Source organism: Amblyraja radiata, chromosome 34 (assembly GCF_010909765.2).
Source record: "Amblyraja radiata isolate CabotCenter1 chromosome 34, sAmbRad1.1.pri, whole genome shotgun sequence".
Lineage (NCBI taxonomy): Eukaryota > Metazoa > Chordata > Chondrichthyes > Rajiformes > Rajidae > Amblyraja > Amblyraja radiata.
Genome location: NC_045989.1, coordinates 12,773,598 through 12,788,091, shown reverse-complemented (window position 1 = coordinate 12,788,091; position 14,494 = coordinate 12,773,598). Strand labels below are relative to the sequence as shown.

The following is a 14,494-nucleotide window of genomic DNA, read 5'->3' as shown; positions in this document are numbered from 1 at the left end:
GTATTTTCTAAATTAACTCTTTTTGACTGCCTTAAAAGTACTTGATTGGCTGTAAATTGATTTGAGGTGTCCTGACGGTGTTGATGATACAAGAGACACGCACATCTTTTAGTTTAATTCCAATGAAGATGGAATTCAGGAAACTTGAATGAGCCATACAAAGCTATGTACTTGGCTAATAAAGTAATTTCAATGTGCTGTTGAGATTCTGGTGGTTGTATGTTTTTGGTTACCTGTTTCCTTTCATAGGCCTATCTAGTGGAATAAAATGAACCATTATCAGCCTTGGGATTGAAGATAACTTGCAACACTCCATACAATGGATTGTGAGGTGACTGATGAGCCTATGTGAGACCCATCAACAGCTGCATCCCAAGGATACTGGGTAGGTACAGGTAATTTAGGATTGAAAATGGGGATTATTTCCATCCCAAGAAAGAAGAATCCGGAATTCTGTACCACAAGGGATACCCAATCACTAATTGTATTAATCTGTCAATTAACAGAAAAGGTTATTGAGGTAAAAAATGGCCAAGTACAGTGGTTGATGCTCCTCCTTGATTTATCTTGCAGTTGTTGCACAGAGACAATTATGCCTGTTGTGTCTTCAAACGGGCCTCAGTTAATGTAACATTCTCACTGCTCCAGAAACCCAGGAGTTGGCTATGTGGAGGTTGCACATTCTCCCTGTTACTCAATGGGTTTTCTTCAACTTCTCTGCTTACTTCCCGCATCCCAAAGACATGCTGATTGTTAATTAGTTACGGTAAATTACATCTTAATGTACATTTTTTTTTTTTTAATTAAGGGGAATTAATGGAATATGGAAAGAATAAGTAGGATTACAGGGAGGTAAGAAGAAGGAAAATGGGACTAATAGAATTGCCGTCTGTCAGCAGGCATGGATCCAATGGGCTGAATGGATCCATGAATGTGCTGGATAATGCACACTCCATAGCAAATACTCTGACGTAATGTTTATTTGTTCCCACACAAACGTAGTGTCGGCAATGGCTCTCAATCTGTAGGACTCTTGCCCATGAGTGGGTGGTGTATAGAATCAAATCGAACTCCATAAATTCTCAAATTATAGAGAGCCATCTCCCAGTAACAAACCTTTCATGCTGCCGATAGACCTTGAGCACAAGTTGTGTATCATCGGCTCGTTTCAATTGGACGCAGTTCTCGGACAGTTTAGTCTTTACCCCTTTGAGTCAGTCCTTTCCATCACATCACGATCTCCTGTGCAGGTCGGGAGAATTTAATAGGTGTAAATGTATTTGTTTGTTTTCTATTGGCACAAAATTGTTGGAACATTTTAATTATCAGTGACTTAACTATCCTCCCAACTCATCGAATTACATGTCAAATGTGACAAATCACTGTTTAATATTTCACGTAGTTTATTTTCTGTCACCTGATAACCTGGGTTTTATAAAGCTTAAATGGCATGAAGAGACACTCAACTTCAAAATCATTTTTACATAATGTTAAAATTGTTATAAGAGTTTTAGATATACAGCATGGAAACAGGGCCTTCGACCCACCTAGTCCACCCAGCCTTCGGTCACCCGTCAACACTAGTACAATGTTATCCCACTGCCTACACATTAGGGGCAATTTTACAGAGGCCAATTAACCTACAAACCCATGTCCTCCCGAGATGCTGCCTGACCTGCTGAATTACGCCAGAACTTTGTGTCTCTTTTTCCATCTATATTTTTGTCCAAGTCATTTCTCTATATCACAAACCACTGATGTTTCAACATTGATCCTTGCGAAACACCACTGGACCTCTGGCCAGAATAACACTCTTCCACCACTTATCTCTGATATGGGTAGGCCGGTTCTGAATCCATACCATTAAGTCACTGTGGATCCCATGCATCTTCTGCATCAGCGTACCATGAGGGACTTTATCAAATGCCTTACCAAAGTTCATGCAAATAACATCCATTAATAATAATAATAATAAATTTTATTTATGGGCGCCTTTCAAGAGTCTCAAGGACACCTTACAAAAATTGAGCATGTAGAGGAAAAACATGTAAGGGGAATGAAATAAATAGTAGAGACATGACTAGTACACAAAGTAAAGACAGAATTCAATACAAAACACAGTATGAGGCAATTAATGCACAGATGAAAAGGGACGGGGACGTGGGACTAAGGATAGGCAGAGGTGAAGAGATGGGTCTTGAGGCGGGACTGGAAGATGGTGAGGGACACGGAATTGCGGATCAGTTGGGGGAGGGAGTTCCAGAGCCTGGGAGCTGCCGTGGAGAAGGCTCTGTCCCCAAAACTGCAGAGGTTGGACTTGTGGATGGAGAGGAGACCGGCTGATGTGGATCTGAGGGACCGTGAGGGTTGGTAGGGGGAGAGGAGGTCAATGAGATATGGGGGGGCCAGATGGTGGAGGGCTTTGTAGGTGAGGATCAGGATTTTGTAGGTGATCCGGTGGGAGATGGGAAGCCAGTGAAGTTGTTTGAGGACTGGAGTGATGTGATGCCAGGATTTGGTATGGGTGATGAGTCGGGCGGATGCGTTCTGGACCAGTTGGAGTCGGTTGATGTAGGTGGAGCTGATGCCAAGGAGAAGTGAGTTGCAATAGTCCAGTCGGGAGGAGTTGAAGACATGGATGAGTCTTTCAGCAGCGGGCGGTGTGAGAGAGGGTCTGAGTTTGGCGATGTTGCGGAGATGAAAGAAGGAGGTTTTAATGACATGGCGGATGTGAAGCTCAAGGGAGAGGGTGGAATCAAAGATCACGCCAAGGTTACGGGCCTGGGGAGATGGGGAGACAGTGGTGCCGTCGATGGTGAGAGTGGGGTTATTGATTTTGCTGAGTGGCTTTGGAGCCTATGAGGAGGAATTCTGTCTTATCGCTGTTTAGTTTGAGGAAATTATGTTGCATCCAGGTTTTTATAGCTGACAAACGAGTTGCTATGGGAGAGGGGGGGGGGGGGGGGGGTTGTGGGGGGATTTGGTGCCAAGGTAAATCTGGGTGTCATCAGCGTAACAGTGGAAGTCCAGATTGAAGTGGCGGAGTATCTGACCAAGGGGGAGGATGTAGATGATGAAGAGGAGGGGGCCGAGTACGGAGCCTTGGGGAACGCCTTGAGTGACTGCGGCTGTAGCAGAGGTGTGGTTGTGGAGAGAGATGTAGTGGGATCTGTTGGAAAGGTAGGAACGGAGCCAGCTGAGTGCAGAGCCTTCAATACCGAGGTCTTTGAGTCTGGTGAGCAGGATGTTATGGTTCACTGTATCGAAGGCTGCGCTCAGGTCGAGGAGGATGAGGATGTTGAGGGAACCAGTGTCAGCAGAGGTGAGGAGGTCGTTGAGGACTTTGAGGAGAGCAGTTTCTGTGCTATGTAGGGGGCGAAAGCCAGATTGCAGGGGTTCAAGTAGGTTATACGCAAGGAGGTGGGAATTAAGTTGCGACGCAACGATACGCTCCAGGGTTTTTGAAAGAAAGGGGAGGGTTGAGATTGGGTGGTAGTTAATGAGAGAGGAGGGATCAAGACCAGGTTTCTTTAAGATTGGTGTAACGGCAGCAGTTTTGAAAGCGGAGGGGACAATTCCTTGGGACAATGAGGGGTTGAAGAGATTAGTGAGGTAGGGGCAGAGAACGGGGAGGCAGGACTTCAACAGGGGAGTGGGGAGAGGGTCGAGGGAGCAGGTAGTGGGTTTGGAAGAGCTGATGAGTTTGGAGATTTCAATAGGGGTGACCAGGTCAAACTGGGAGAGGAAGCAGTGTGGAGGAGGGGTAATGAGGTCAGTGGAGATGTTGAAAGGAGGGGCCTTGGTAGGTGGTGGAGTAGATGCTGGGGAGTCGGGTACAGGGGATAAAGATTGATAGATGGTGCTGATTTTATCAGCGAAAAAGTGGAGGAATGAGTTGCAGAGATCCGGAGTAGAGGTAGGGAGCGTGTTGGCTCGAGGCTTGAGGAGGTTGCCCACTGTGGAGAAGAGGGTTCTGTGGTTTAGGCAGGGATCGGTGAATATGGAGGAGAGGTAGGCAGACTTTGCAGCAATGAGAGCATCTTTGTAGTCAGTGAGGTGGAGTTTGTAAGCTTCAAGGTGGACTGTGAGAGATGATTTCTTTATAAGTCGTTCGAGTTGGCGACCAGTCTGTTTCAGTTTACGAAGTGCAGGTGTGTACCAGGGTGAAGATGTGTTGAAAGTTACGGTTCTTGTTTTGAGGGGGGCCATAGTGTTGAGGGAGGTAGACAAGGTGGAGTTGAGATGGTTTGTGAGATCATCAGGTGAGATGGGGGTTGAGTCCAGGGGGAGAGTGGTGGAGAGCAGATCAGAGAGATGGTGGGAATCAATGGATTTTAGATTACGGAAGGTGATTTCTCGGATTGCCCACTCGATTGCCCTACCTTCATCAATCACCTTTGTCACCTGTAAGACATGGCCCTTTTCATTCACATTATCTTTAGATTACTGAGCTCCCACTCACATAAGTAGCTTACCAGCAAGGTTTATATACTTATTCTCACAACTTAATTATTTAAGCCTTGGTAGAGTGAGGGACGAGATATGGACGGGAAATGTAAAGTTTAATAAGACTGAACCAAGGTCGGACGTAATGGTGGCGAGACAGCGAATACTAGAATCAAAGACAGATTGATGCAAAGGAATACAGCATGAAAGATAGTGTAGCAGAGATAAGGCTGAAAGAGTGAAATAAAAGCTGCTTGTTTCTGTGAATCGGAGAGCAATTAGAGAACGGACAGGTGGTGTCATCTCTGAATGTTCCAGCTGATGTTTGCAAATAAAGGCTTTCGTCTTCTTGAAGAATTCTCCGTGTCTGTGTCATCTTATCCAACTTTAAGTCTCTAAACCACGACACTATCTGCTCAAGTTCAAACAATTGCCCCAAAACTCATTAGCCGGCGGTTCATTCTACAGCAAGACAATGATCCCAGACTTACTACTAAAGCAACAAAGGAGTTTTTCAAAGCTAAAAAATTGTCAATTCTTGAGTGGCCAAGTTAATCACCCGATCTGAACCCAATTGAGCATGCCTTTTATATGCTGAAGAGAAAACTGAAGGGGACTAGCCCCCAAAACAAGCATAAGCTAAAGATGGCTGCAATACAGGCCTGGCAGAGCATCACCAGAGAAGACACACAGCAACTGGCGATGTCCATGAATCGCAGACTTCAAGCAGTCATTGCATGCAAAGGATATGCAACAAAATACTAAACATGACTACTCTCATTTACATTACATTGCTGTGCCCCAAACATTATGATGCCCTGAAATGGGCGGACTATGTATAAACATTGCTGTAATTTCTACATGGTGAAACCAAAATGTATAAAACTGGCCTTTATTAAAATCTGACAATGTGCATTTTAACCACATGTGATTTTTTTTTCTATTACAAATCTCAAATTGTGGAGTACAGAGGCAAATAAATAAATAATGGGTCTGTCCCAAACATTACGGAGGGCACTGTAAGTAGTTGTGCACGCTGATACATGTTCTCCTCAGAATAAGGAAATCAAGAAAGCTTGCAGTACATCTGTATAGTCACTGAAATTTCATATAAAACCTATCTTTTGTCTATTTCAAAAACATATTGTCAAATTCTTCTCATCCCTGACAAATCCGTCCCACACCCAGCTTTGTTTTCACTTACCTCTTCCAGTTTACCCTTAGCAATGCCAGTTAGTCACGCTGATGATAGAATTGCAGTCATTCATGCTGATATGTGCTCATTCACACACAATGAATGACATTTAAATAATTGCAACTAGAAGGTGAGATCATTAAGAAGAATAGCGTAAGACAGTGCGTGTTGGGATAGTGTGTTAATCATCCTTCAAAATGCCACAAGCTAATTATTGCACGCTTCGCAGTACTTTCCATTTAGACTGAACTACATCTAACATAAGGCGGCACATATTTGGCACGAACCAGGCATTTGGCTCCTTTTGTGTTTTAGTCATCCTGCAAACTGACTAGGTTACAGTTTGATATGAGATCCTTTCCATTATACCTGGAAGAGAGGCTATTGAGAAGGTGAGCGGCAAGTCTATGTATTATTCACATGTTGCGTTTTGTAACGGGCTCTACTCATTCAGGCCATCTTTACAGCTCACCTCTGGGTTTAATTAGCTGAGGTTAGAATTACGGCTCTGTATAAAATGACTTCATGTCCAGTCATTGATCGTTGCTTATTTTCACTAATGTCCACTCTACGTCCGAGTTAAAAAGGATGTGTTTGTTCTTCCTGCCGTCGGACTTGATCCACAATTTGGAGTCACATGGTGATGGAAAGAATTAACAGACAAGGAAGCGGATTTGAGGAGTTGAACGGGACTGGGTGGTGGAAGAAGGGAAACTGCACACTTCCAGACAGATCGGGAGCAAGTGGGGCACAAGGTTAAACATAGTCCTCTTCCTTCTCGGAGCAGTTGCCACTTCTGCTCTACATGTCTCAGAAGCGGTATATTGCGGGTGAGTCACTTTAATTTTAAGATAACTAAACCTATTTAAATGTTTAAAAAATCTTTTAACAATATTTATTATTTTAAATTCCTGGAAATGGGAGGAAAATGCATTTCCGTAAAATACACCTTATATTTTCCCATTAATTTTACCCACACAAAGCTTAGAGGTTTATTTGTTTGACGGAAGTGCAGAGCTCCCGATAATGTGGAGCCCTCAGCACTGATTCACCGAAATTCTATCAGGGCTTGAATGCATAAACCACAGCTGGGATAAACTGAGCTGCGATAAACTGAGCTAATGAGAATGAGGAATGGTTTCATGAAGTTTGTCAGGACAGAGAGACCTCCACGATTCTCTGCATTAACTCCATACTGGCAGCAGAAAGGGTAGGACGGAACCTGGGTCACTGCATCGGCGAGACCCGTGCATTAACTGCTGCATCACGATGCCACCGCCAGTCACGCAGCTCGTGGGTCCTGAACTTTTCATAAGGAGAGGTGTTAGCTCTAAAAGCCAGTAGGTTATGCTGAGCCTTTCATAGAACTGGATTACAGACCCAACTGGATACCGAGTCCAGTTCTCTGCACAAACAAGAGATTAAAACATGTGGTCAATTGAATGTGTGTAGTAAAGCTGCATTGAGTTATGCGCGCTTATGTCTTTTTCTGCGGTAGAGAGTTGGAAAAATATTATCCAAGTGCTGACTACATTTTTAGATGTGTTTTACAATTGTAACTAATACAATTGTCGGGCTGCACGGTGGCTCAGCAGTAGCGTTGCTGCCTTTCAGCGCCAGAGACCTGGGTTCGATCTTGACTATGGGTGCTGTGCGGAGTTTGTACGTTCTCCCCTTGACCTGTGTGGGTTTACTCCGGGAGCTCCAGTTTCCTCCCACACTCCAAAGACGTTCAGGTTTGTAGACCAATTAGTTTGGTATACTTGTAAATTGTCTCTAGAGTGTGTAGGATAGTGTTAGTGTACGGTGATCGCTGGTTGGCACGCACTCAGTAGGCAGAAGGACCTGTTTCCGTGGTATATCTCTAAACTAAACTAAAATAAAATACATTTGAAAAATATAACTATAATTATTTCCTGTCTCCAGCCCATGAACTACAGCCTCACCCCATTTTCTGTGACAGGAACAACAGGACCAGCTCACTGGTCAGGGAATAGTGGCATCGATGAACAAAACGATGAAGACAATTGTTCTGGTCATCCTCTTGTGGTGTTCGATACCAGGTACAAAACAATGAAATTGCATTTCTTTAGAAGCTTTCATGTCGGGTCAGTCAAGGGCGATTATATTGTCTTAAGGTGTGCTGTAGGGGTCAGCCAGATCCTAAGTAATAACTAGATTAACTAAATAACCTGTCTTGATGAAGTTGGCCAAGGAATAACCAACGGCAATAAACTAGGGTCCCAGTTGAACATTTGAGGTGTCTGGACTTGAATTACTCAGGCAAAGAAGTCTACAAGTGCAGGAAAATGGGATTAATGTGGATGGGTGCTCACTGATGAGCATAGCCACGGTGGGCTGAGTGGCCTGCACCATGCTGTATGACTCTTTGATTCTTGTCAAAGGGTGCCTGAGGTCAGCAGCATCTGCAGGTTCTTACCTGGAGCGAGTCCTGCAGATAAACTGGCTACTAGCAGATTAATCACAAGCGATTTCACTCCTGAAATTCTTTCAACGTGCTTAAGACCCACCCCCTTTGATGAATCGACTATAAAAGAGATTGAGTAGAAAAGCTGGGTAAACTCTGTGGATCTATGGAAAGAGATCACAGGCCAAACCCCTTCATCAGAAACGAGCACCAATTTGACAAAGGGTCAGGGACTTGAACCCTTAACTCTGTGTCTCTCTCCACAGATGCTGCCTGATTCACTGAATGTTTCCAGCATTTTCAGATTTTATTTTAGATCTCCAGCATCTGCAATTTCTTTTTAATTTCCTAAAGAGATTCAATGCTTCTTAGTGTCTCTGGCATAATTTTTTTTTTTTTATATTAAAAATTACATGAATAGAATGTCATATTCAAGAATAAAATTAAATGTTTAAATAGGAAACAGCTACAATAATTAACAATCATACATAGTAATGTATTGGTGAATTGTATTTGCGATTCTCTTTTACACCTATTCTTCCCCAGGAAAATTGTGAAAGTTGTGCACCTGTTGGAATCGGGGAACCATTAGGAGTCAACTGTGTGGATATTTAATGCTTCAACTTGCATGTGGGAGTCCAAAACATCGGCACAGTTATGTGGAAAATTCACGCTGTTGTGCAATATCAATGAACGGCACTCTCTGCCTTTCATTGCAAAGGGACATTCTGCAATCCATCGTTACTAGAAAATTGGTGATTAATTCATCTGCAAAATACCACCTCAACAGTGAAATATTGTGAATGGAGCGGGTTTGAACTCAATGTTTCGACTTCCCAAATATGAGTGGCCGGGATCATGGGTCCCCTATAAGTTTTTCTGCTTTCATATCCACTCCATCATTCTATTTGTGCATGTATGTATATCTGCACCTGAACCTCACACTTGGTTGCATATTCCTTAAATCCTCAGGTAACAAAACATCCATCTGTTCTGATGGACGGTCATTGACCTGTAATGTTCACTGTTTCTCTCTCCAAGGATGCTGCCTGATTTGCTCAATGTTTCTAGCATTTTCTATTTTCATGTCAAAAATCCATGAAATTGTTGAAAGTGGATGGGGATGAATGCTACTGTCTTGTTGGTGTGAAGAAGATGTATCTGATACCAATCCTGGATCTTGGCTTTAATTTTCTGTCCTCTTCTCCTGGATTCCCCATCAGAGCAAACCTTCTCTATCTATCTCCAAGCTTTTTAAGACATTTTTAAAGGCAATATTCTATAACAAAGCAAGAGTATGATTTCTAATGGACATTGATTAAATTTGGCTCTGTATCAGGATTGAAATTACAACAACATCTAGATTTCCAGAAATAATCTTGTTTTTTTCAGCATGTTATTATTTTTCCTTCAGGCTCTTTCCCTAAGAAACTACAAATTTCTCGAGGCTGGAAGAGATCTGTGAATACTACAACCCGGGAACACACTAAAACACTGATCCCAACAGAAGAATCACAGATAGAGGCACAAGTGAAGAGTCCCCAGTTATCTCCTGAACTGAATGATTCCAGTAAATCACTATGGAAGATTTTGGACCAGAAGCTCCGTGCGCAGACACGCCAGGGATATTCTGCTCTCCCGGAGGTCATCCAGATGATAATGTCCAACATCATTCCAGGGAACAAGTGGGAATTGTATTCCATAATGTTACAGGTTCTATATAATAGTCAGCTTGGAGACATTGGGTTGGGGTTGCAGCAACTGCTACCTCAGCTACATCTGTACAATTTTCAGGAAACTGAAGACTTTAGACCTCTCTTTACACTTGCTGAGGAGCTGTTGAGTTCATTTGGAGTTAATTGGAAAGCTCTATTGCTGTCCATGCAGGAGGAAGCGTGTTATTTTGCTTCATCTATGAATAGAAGATCATTAAGTGATTTTGCCCAAGTGTTTCTTTCATCTAGTGTTCATGAAGATCGCTCCAGAATGTGGAAGGATGGCTTTAATATTCCAAACCTGCTGTTAAGTTTCATTGGGAAGGTGCAACAGATTCTTTCTTTTGGGCTAAAGACTATTTGGCATTTCTTTAGTCAGAATGTGTTTCCATTTTTTGACTCCTATCTTTGTAAAGTGGCAAAACAAATATTGAAGCTAACGGACATTTTCTTGGAGGGAATGTTCTTTGCAAGCAATATAATTAAATTGGATGGAATGGGCCAATGCCCCCAAGGTAAGGAGCTACAATACACTCAGTGCTTTCATGATAGTGTTTTCTCTCCCCCCCCCCCCCCCATTCCCCGAAAGGCATTGATTCCCTTCATGTGAGAAGCCAGGTAGATGCATGCATGCATGCATGCATGCACACACGTGTATACTCACCTCTCATACACATTCCACATCACACAAACATGCACACATACAAACGTGTACACACATCCACATAACAATATAAAAACAGACACATGCTGACACACAAACATGTATGACAGACATACACTGATATACAAACTTACACATGCACATGTGCGTGCACACACACAGACACACACACACACAGCTGTTCTACCACAGAATTAAGCCAGTTAATACTATCTGGACCATAATTATATTTGAGTCCATAGAATCTGGATTGAAATCCTGCTAAGAAATAGTAAATATTGTTGCCTCTTTGCTGTTTGCCTGGATTATTTCCTTCCCAGGGCTGTATAGTCCAGGTCTACAGCTTGTAGACTCCCAGGTTTTGCCATACGATTGTAAACTGGTGGGTTGTCGGGCTGCAGGACAGAGCAGAGTGACAGTGGTCCATTCAGGGAAACTGTTTGGAGGGTTGGATTAAGTTGCACTGTGGCATTTTCTCCATGATCATCTCAGTTGTACAGTCATTCATCATTGTTACCTAGTTGTCATAATAGGTGTCAATTTCTGGACAAGCTGGTCATTGCAAATAGATGGAACTGGCAAGAGAGGATGAATCATCAGTCCTAATCCCAACTTCTGTTAATTAAATCAAGGGGGCCTGCAAGTGTGTGATCCCAACAGGGTTCAGGTGTGGCTCAGTGGGTGAAATTTGTCTCTGAGTCCGAAGGCTGTAGAGTCGAGTCCTGCGGGAGAACTGAACTCAAAATCTTTGGGGTCTGAGCTCTGATCTGTTCCACCAACAGGACCCAGCGTAACATTACCCATCGATTGTCCCTCCCATCGTCAATCATCTCCTTGTAGTCTGTTTGGGCAACTCCCCCCCGTTCCCTGCCCAAACCTGCTAGCATTCCCGTTGTTGAAGTCTTGTTGTGAGTGTGTTGATTTAGGTAGTCCTATATATAATTTTGTTAATTGTTATTTCATATCTTCACAGGGAATCTGAACCAGCTTCTCAACTGGTAAGTTTCAGGACAAGCTTCTTCCCTTTTGTCTGTGATAAGGAAAGATAGAAATATGAATGAGGGGGATGTGAGTGAATGTAATTGAAACACCCACTCTCCTCAGGATAAACTTATTTCTGATTAGAGGAGATACCATCCAAAACTTAGACAGCACTTGATCATATTTAAGAAAGCCCACATAATGCCACAATACAGCCAGCCTCGTGATCAGCGAATCGAGGTGTGATTCTGTGAGAGGGAATGGTGACAGGGAAATAAGTGTGGGAATGGCATCGAGGGATTTCACAGAGTTGATGGGCCAAATGGCCCGTTTGTGCTGCATAAAAGGTAACAGGCATTTTCTGCTCCCACAAGCAGTGCTGAGATGCTGATTCATTTATTGCTACAGAAATGCAAAGCTTATCTCTCCTGTGCGATTGCCATTGATCTATTGACAACAACATCTCCAGGTTTGGAGTTTAGGAGGCATGGAGAGTTTCTGGATTAGAGAGTATATTTAATGATAAAGTGTGTCTCCGTGCTGTCCCCAGACTGGGACCATCTGCCACTCTAATGTAGGGATATTTCTAAGGACAGGTTGGACAAACTTGGATTGTTTTCACAAGAGCGTCGGAGGTTAAGGGGAGACCTGATAGAAGTATATACAATCATGAGAGGTATAGATAGGGTAGACTGTTAGACCCTTTTCCCAGGGTGGAATTATCAAAGACCAGATGGCATAGCTTTAAGATGAGTTTAAAGGACATGTGCAGGGTGGTTTTTTTTTACAGTGAGTGATGGGTGGGTGTATGGGCACACTGCCAGGCGTGGTGGTGGAAGCCGATACAAGAGTAGCTTTAACCTCCCTTCCATTGACCCCATCTACACCACGCTGCCTTGCCTGGGCAAGGCCACCAGCACAATCAAGGACGTGTCTCACCACTTTCACTCCCTCTTCTCCCCTCTCCTATCAAGCAACAGGTGCAGAAATGTGAAAGCGTACACCACCAGATTCAGGGACAGTTTCTTCCCAGCTATCAACAAGCAAGTGAACCATCCAACTTGAGAGTGGTCCTGACCTCCCATGTACCTCATTGGAGACCCTCAAACCAAAGATACTAGAGGAGCTAGCATCTTTGCCTCAAACTATCTTTACTGGACTTTATCTTGCACTAAATGTTATCCCCTTTTTCATGTGTCTGTACACTGGACGGCTTGATTATAACCATGTATAGTCTTTCTACTGACTGGGGTTAGCACGCAACAAAACGCTTTTCACTGTACCTCGGTGCATGGGGCAATAAAATAAACTTTTAGAGACGTTTAGATAGACACGTGGATGTGTACAGGTGTGAGGGGTTATGGTGAGAAGGCAGGAGCATGGGGTTGAGAGGCAAAGATAGATCAGCCATGATTGAATGGCGTACGAGCCGAATGGCCTAATTCTGTTCCTGTGACTTATTAACTTATGTGGGCATTGGAGAGATGTGGATCACGTGCAGGCAGAGATTAACTTGGCATTGTGTTTGCACATACATTGAGGGCCGAAGGGCCTGTACATATGCTGTACTCTTCTATGATTCTGGGATAGGGTTTATTAAAAGGTCATCCTTTTGTCCACACAGGGGCCGGCTTCACAACCTGTCGTGGAATTTCGAAGCTGTTCCGCTGGACTTGGCAGAGATCGTCAAGTCTGGCACTGCAGCCCATCCCCGGGCAACTGCTCGCGTTTTCCAGCTGATCTCCAAACTTCCAAACGTCCCCACCAACTGCGACCAGGACCTGTGGCTTTGGACGAACAGGACGGTTTGCGGGGAAGTGTTGCGGCGGCAGTCCGTGCCGGCCTGGCTGCCCGGGGTGTGCGGCGTCGTGAGGGGGTTGGCAGCGAGAGGGGCGGCTCCTCTGATGGAGCACGTTTGCAGGAGCGTGGCCTTGGTGTCCACTTCCGTGGCCCAAGGAGCCGACTTCTTCCTCCAGCACTGCGTGTCCAGAGGACTGGGATCCAGGAGCCACCCTCCTGCCCGCCAAACACGGCAGCTGGGAGCTCAGACCTGCAACTACGGCGCCGACTTCATCAACTCCACCGACGTCGGGTACTGCTCAGTGATGGACGAGGCCGGCTTTAGAAGGACTATCTGCGGCAATGCTTCGCTGCTGGAAGCCCTGATGAAGAACCCGGCGCACTCGTGGCTGGAAGCCTTCTGCTCCGTCTCCCCCGACCCCCTCGCCTCGATCCCCGCGGCTGTAGACGTCCTCGGCCCGGGGACAGTCCCGGCCTTCAGCGTGGCCGCTGACTGCCGCTACCAGGAGTGGGAATCCTCGCCCCCCGCCGACCAGTTGCTCGCCTTCTGCGCCAGCGAGGACGGTGGCGGCTTCTCTGCCGCCGTGTGCGAGCCCGGCTCGGCGCTGGAGCCGCTGGGGCTTTGGTTGTGCGGCGGCGGCTACAGCCTCTTCTGCCAGTACAGCCGCTGGGAGCAGGAGGTGCCCGACCCTTCCATCGTGGCCCTGTGCCGCAGCACTGACCCGGACAAGTTCAACGTGTCGGTGTGCGGCAGCGCCAGCCTCCTGCACAAGTTGAGCCAAGAGCCGGACAACGAGTGGCTTCCCCCCGCCTGCGGCGCCCAGCAACGCTGCCGCTACGAGGAGTGGCTGGGAGCGCCGCCTGTCCCCGCCAGCCTGGTGGCCCTCTGCGGGGACATTGACTCCTCCACCTTCGACCTGATGGTCTGCACATCTGCCGCGCTCCTGGAGCAACTGCTGGCCGACCCGGACAACGCGTGGCTGCGCCGGGTCTGCGCTGTCCCAGCCGTGTCCGCCTTCCCAGAGCCGGGCTCGCCGGCCGCTCCCACCGCCGGTCCATGGGACCTCGTCGGAGCCGTGGGCGATCTGTGCAACTACGGGACGTGGGCGCGCCCGGCGGCCGTGGACAGCACCGTGGTCGCCTTGTGCTTCAACAGCGACGCCCAGCAGTTCAACATCTGGGTGTGTCAGAATCCAGCTGTTCTCCAGCAGCTGCTGAACGACCCGTACAACCTCTGGCTCGTTGACTTCTGCGGCCCTCCTTCC

The 14,494-nt window shown here is 45.7% G+C and overlaps 1 long non-coding RNA gene across 1 annotated transcript; it reads left to right on the top strand.

Annotated features, from left to right (window-relative positions):
- Positions 1 to 6,289: 6,289 nt before the first annotated feature.
- Positions 6,290 to 9,549, top strand: LOC116991513. The gene is made up of 3 exons (XR_004416809.1): positions 6,290 to 6,471; positions 7,568 to 7,704; positions 9,484 to 9,549. It is a non-coding gene; the product is annotated as an uncharacterized LOC116991513 (long non-coding RNA).
- Positions 9,550 to 14,494: the final 4,945 nt, after the last annotated feature.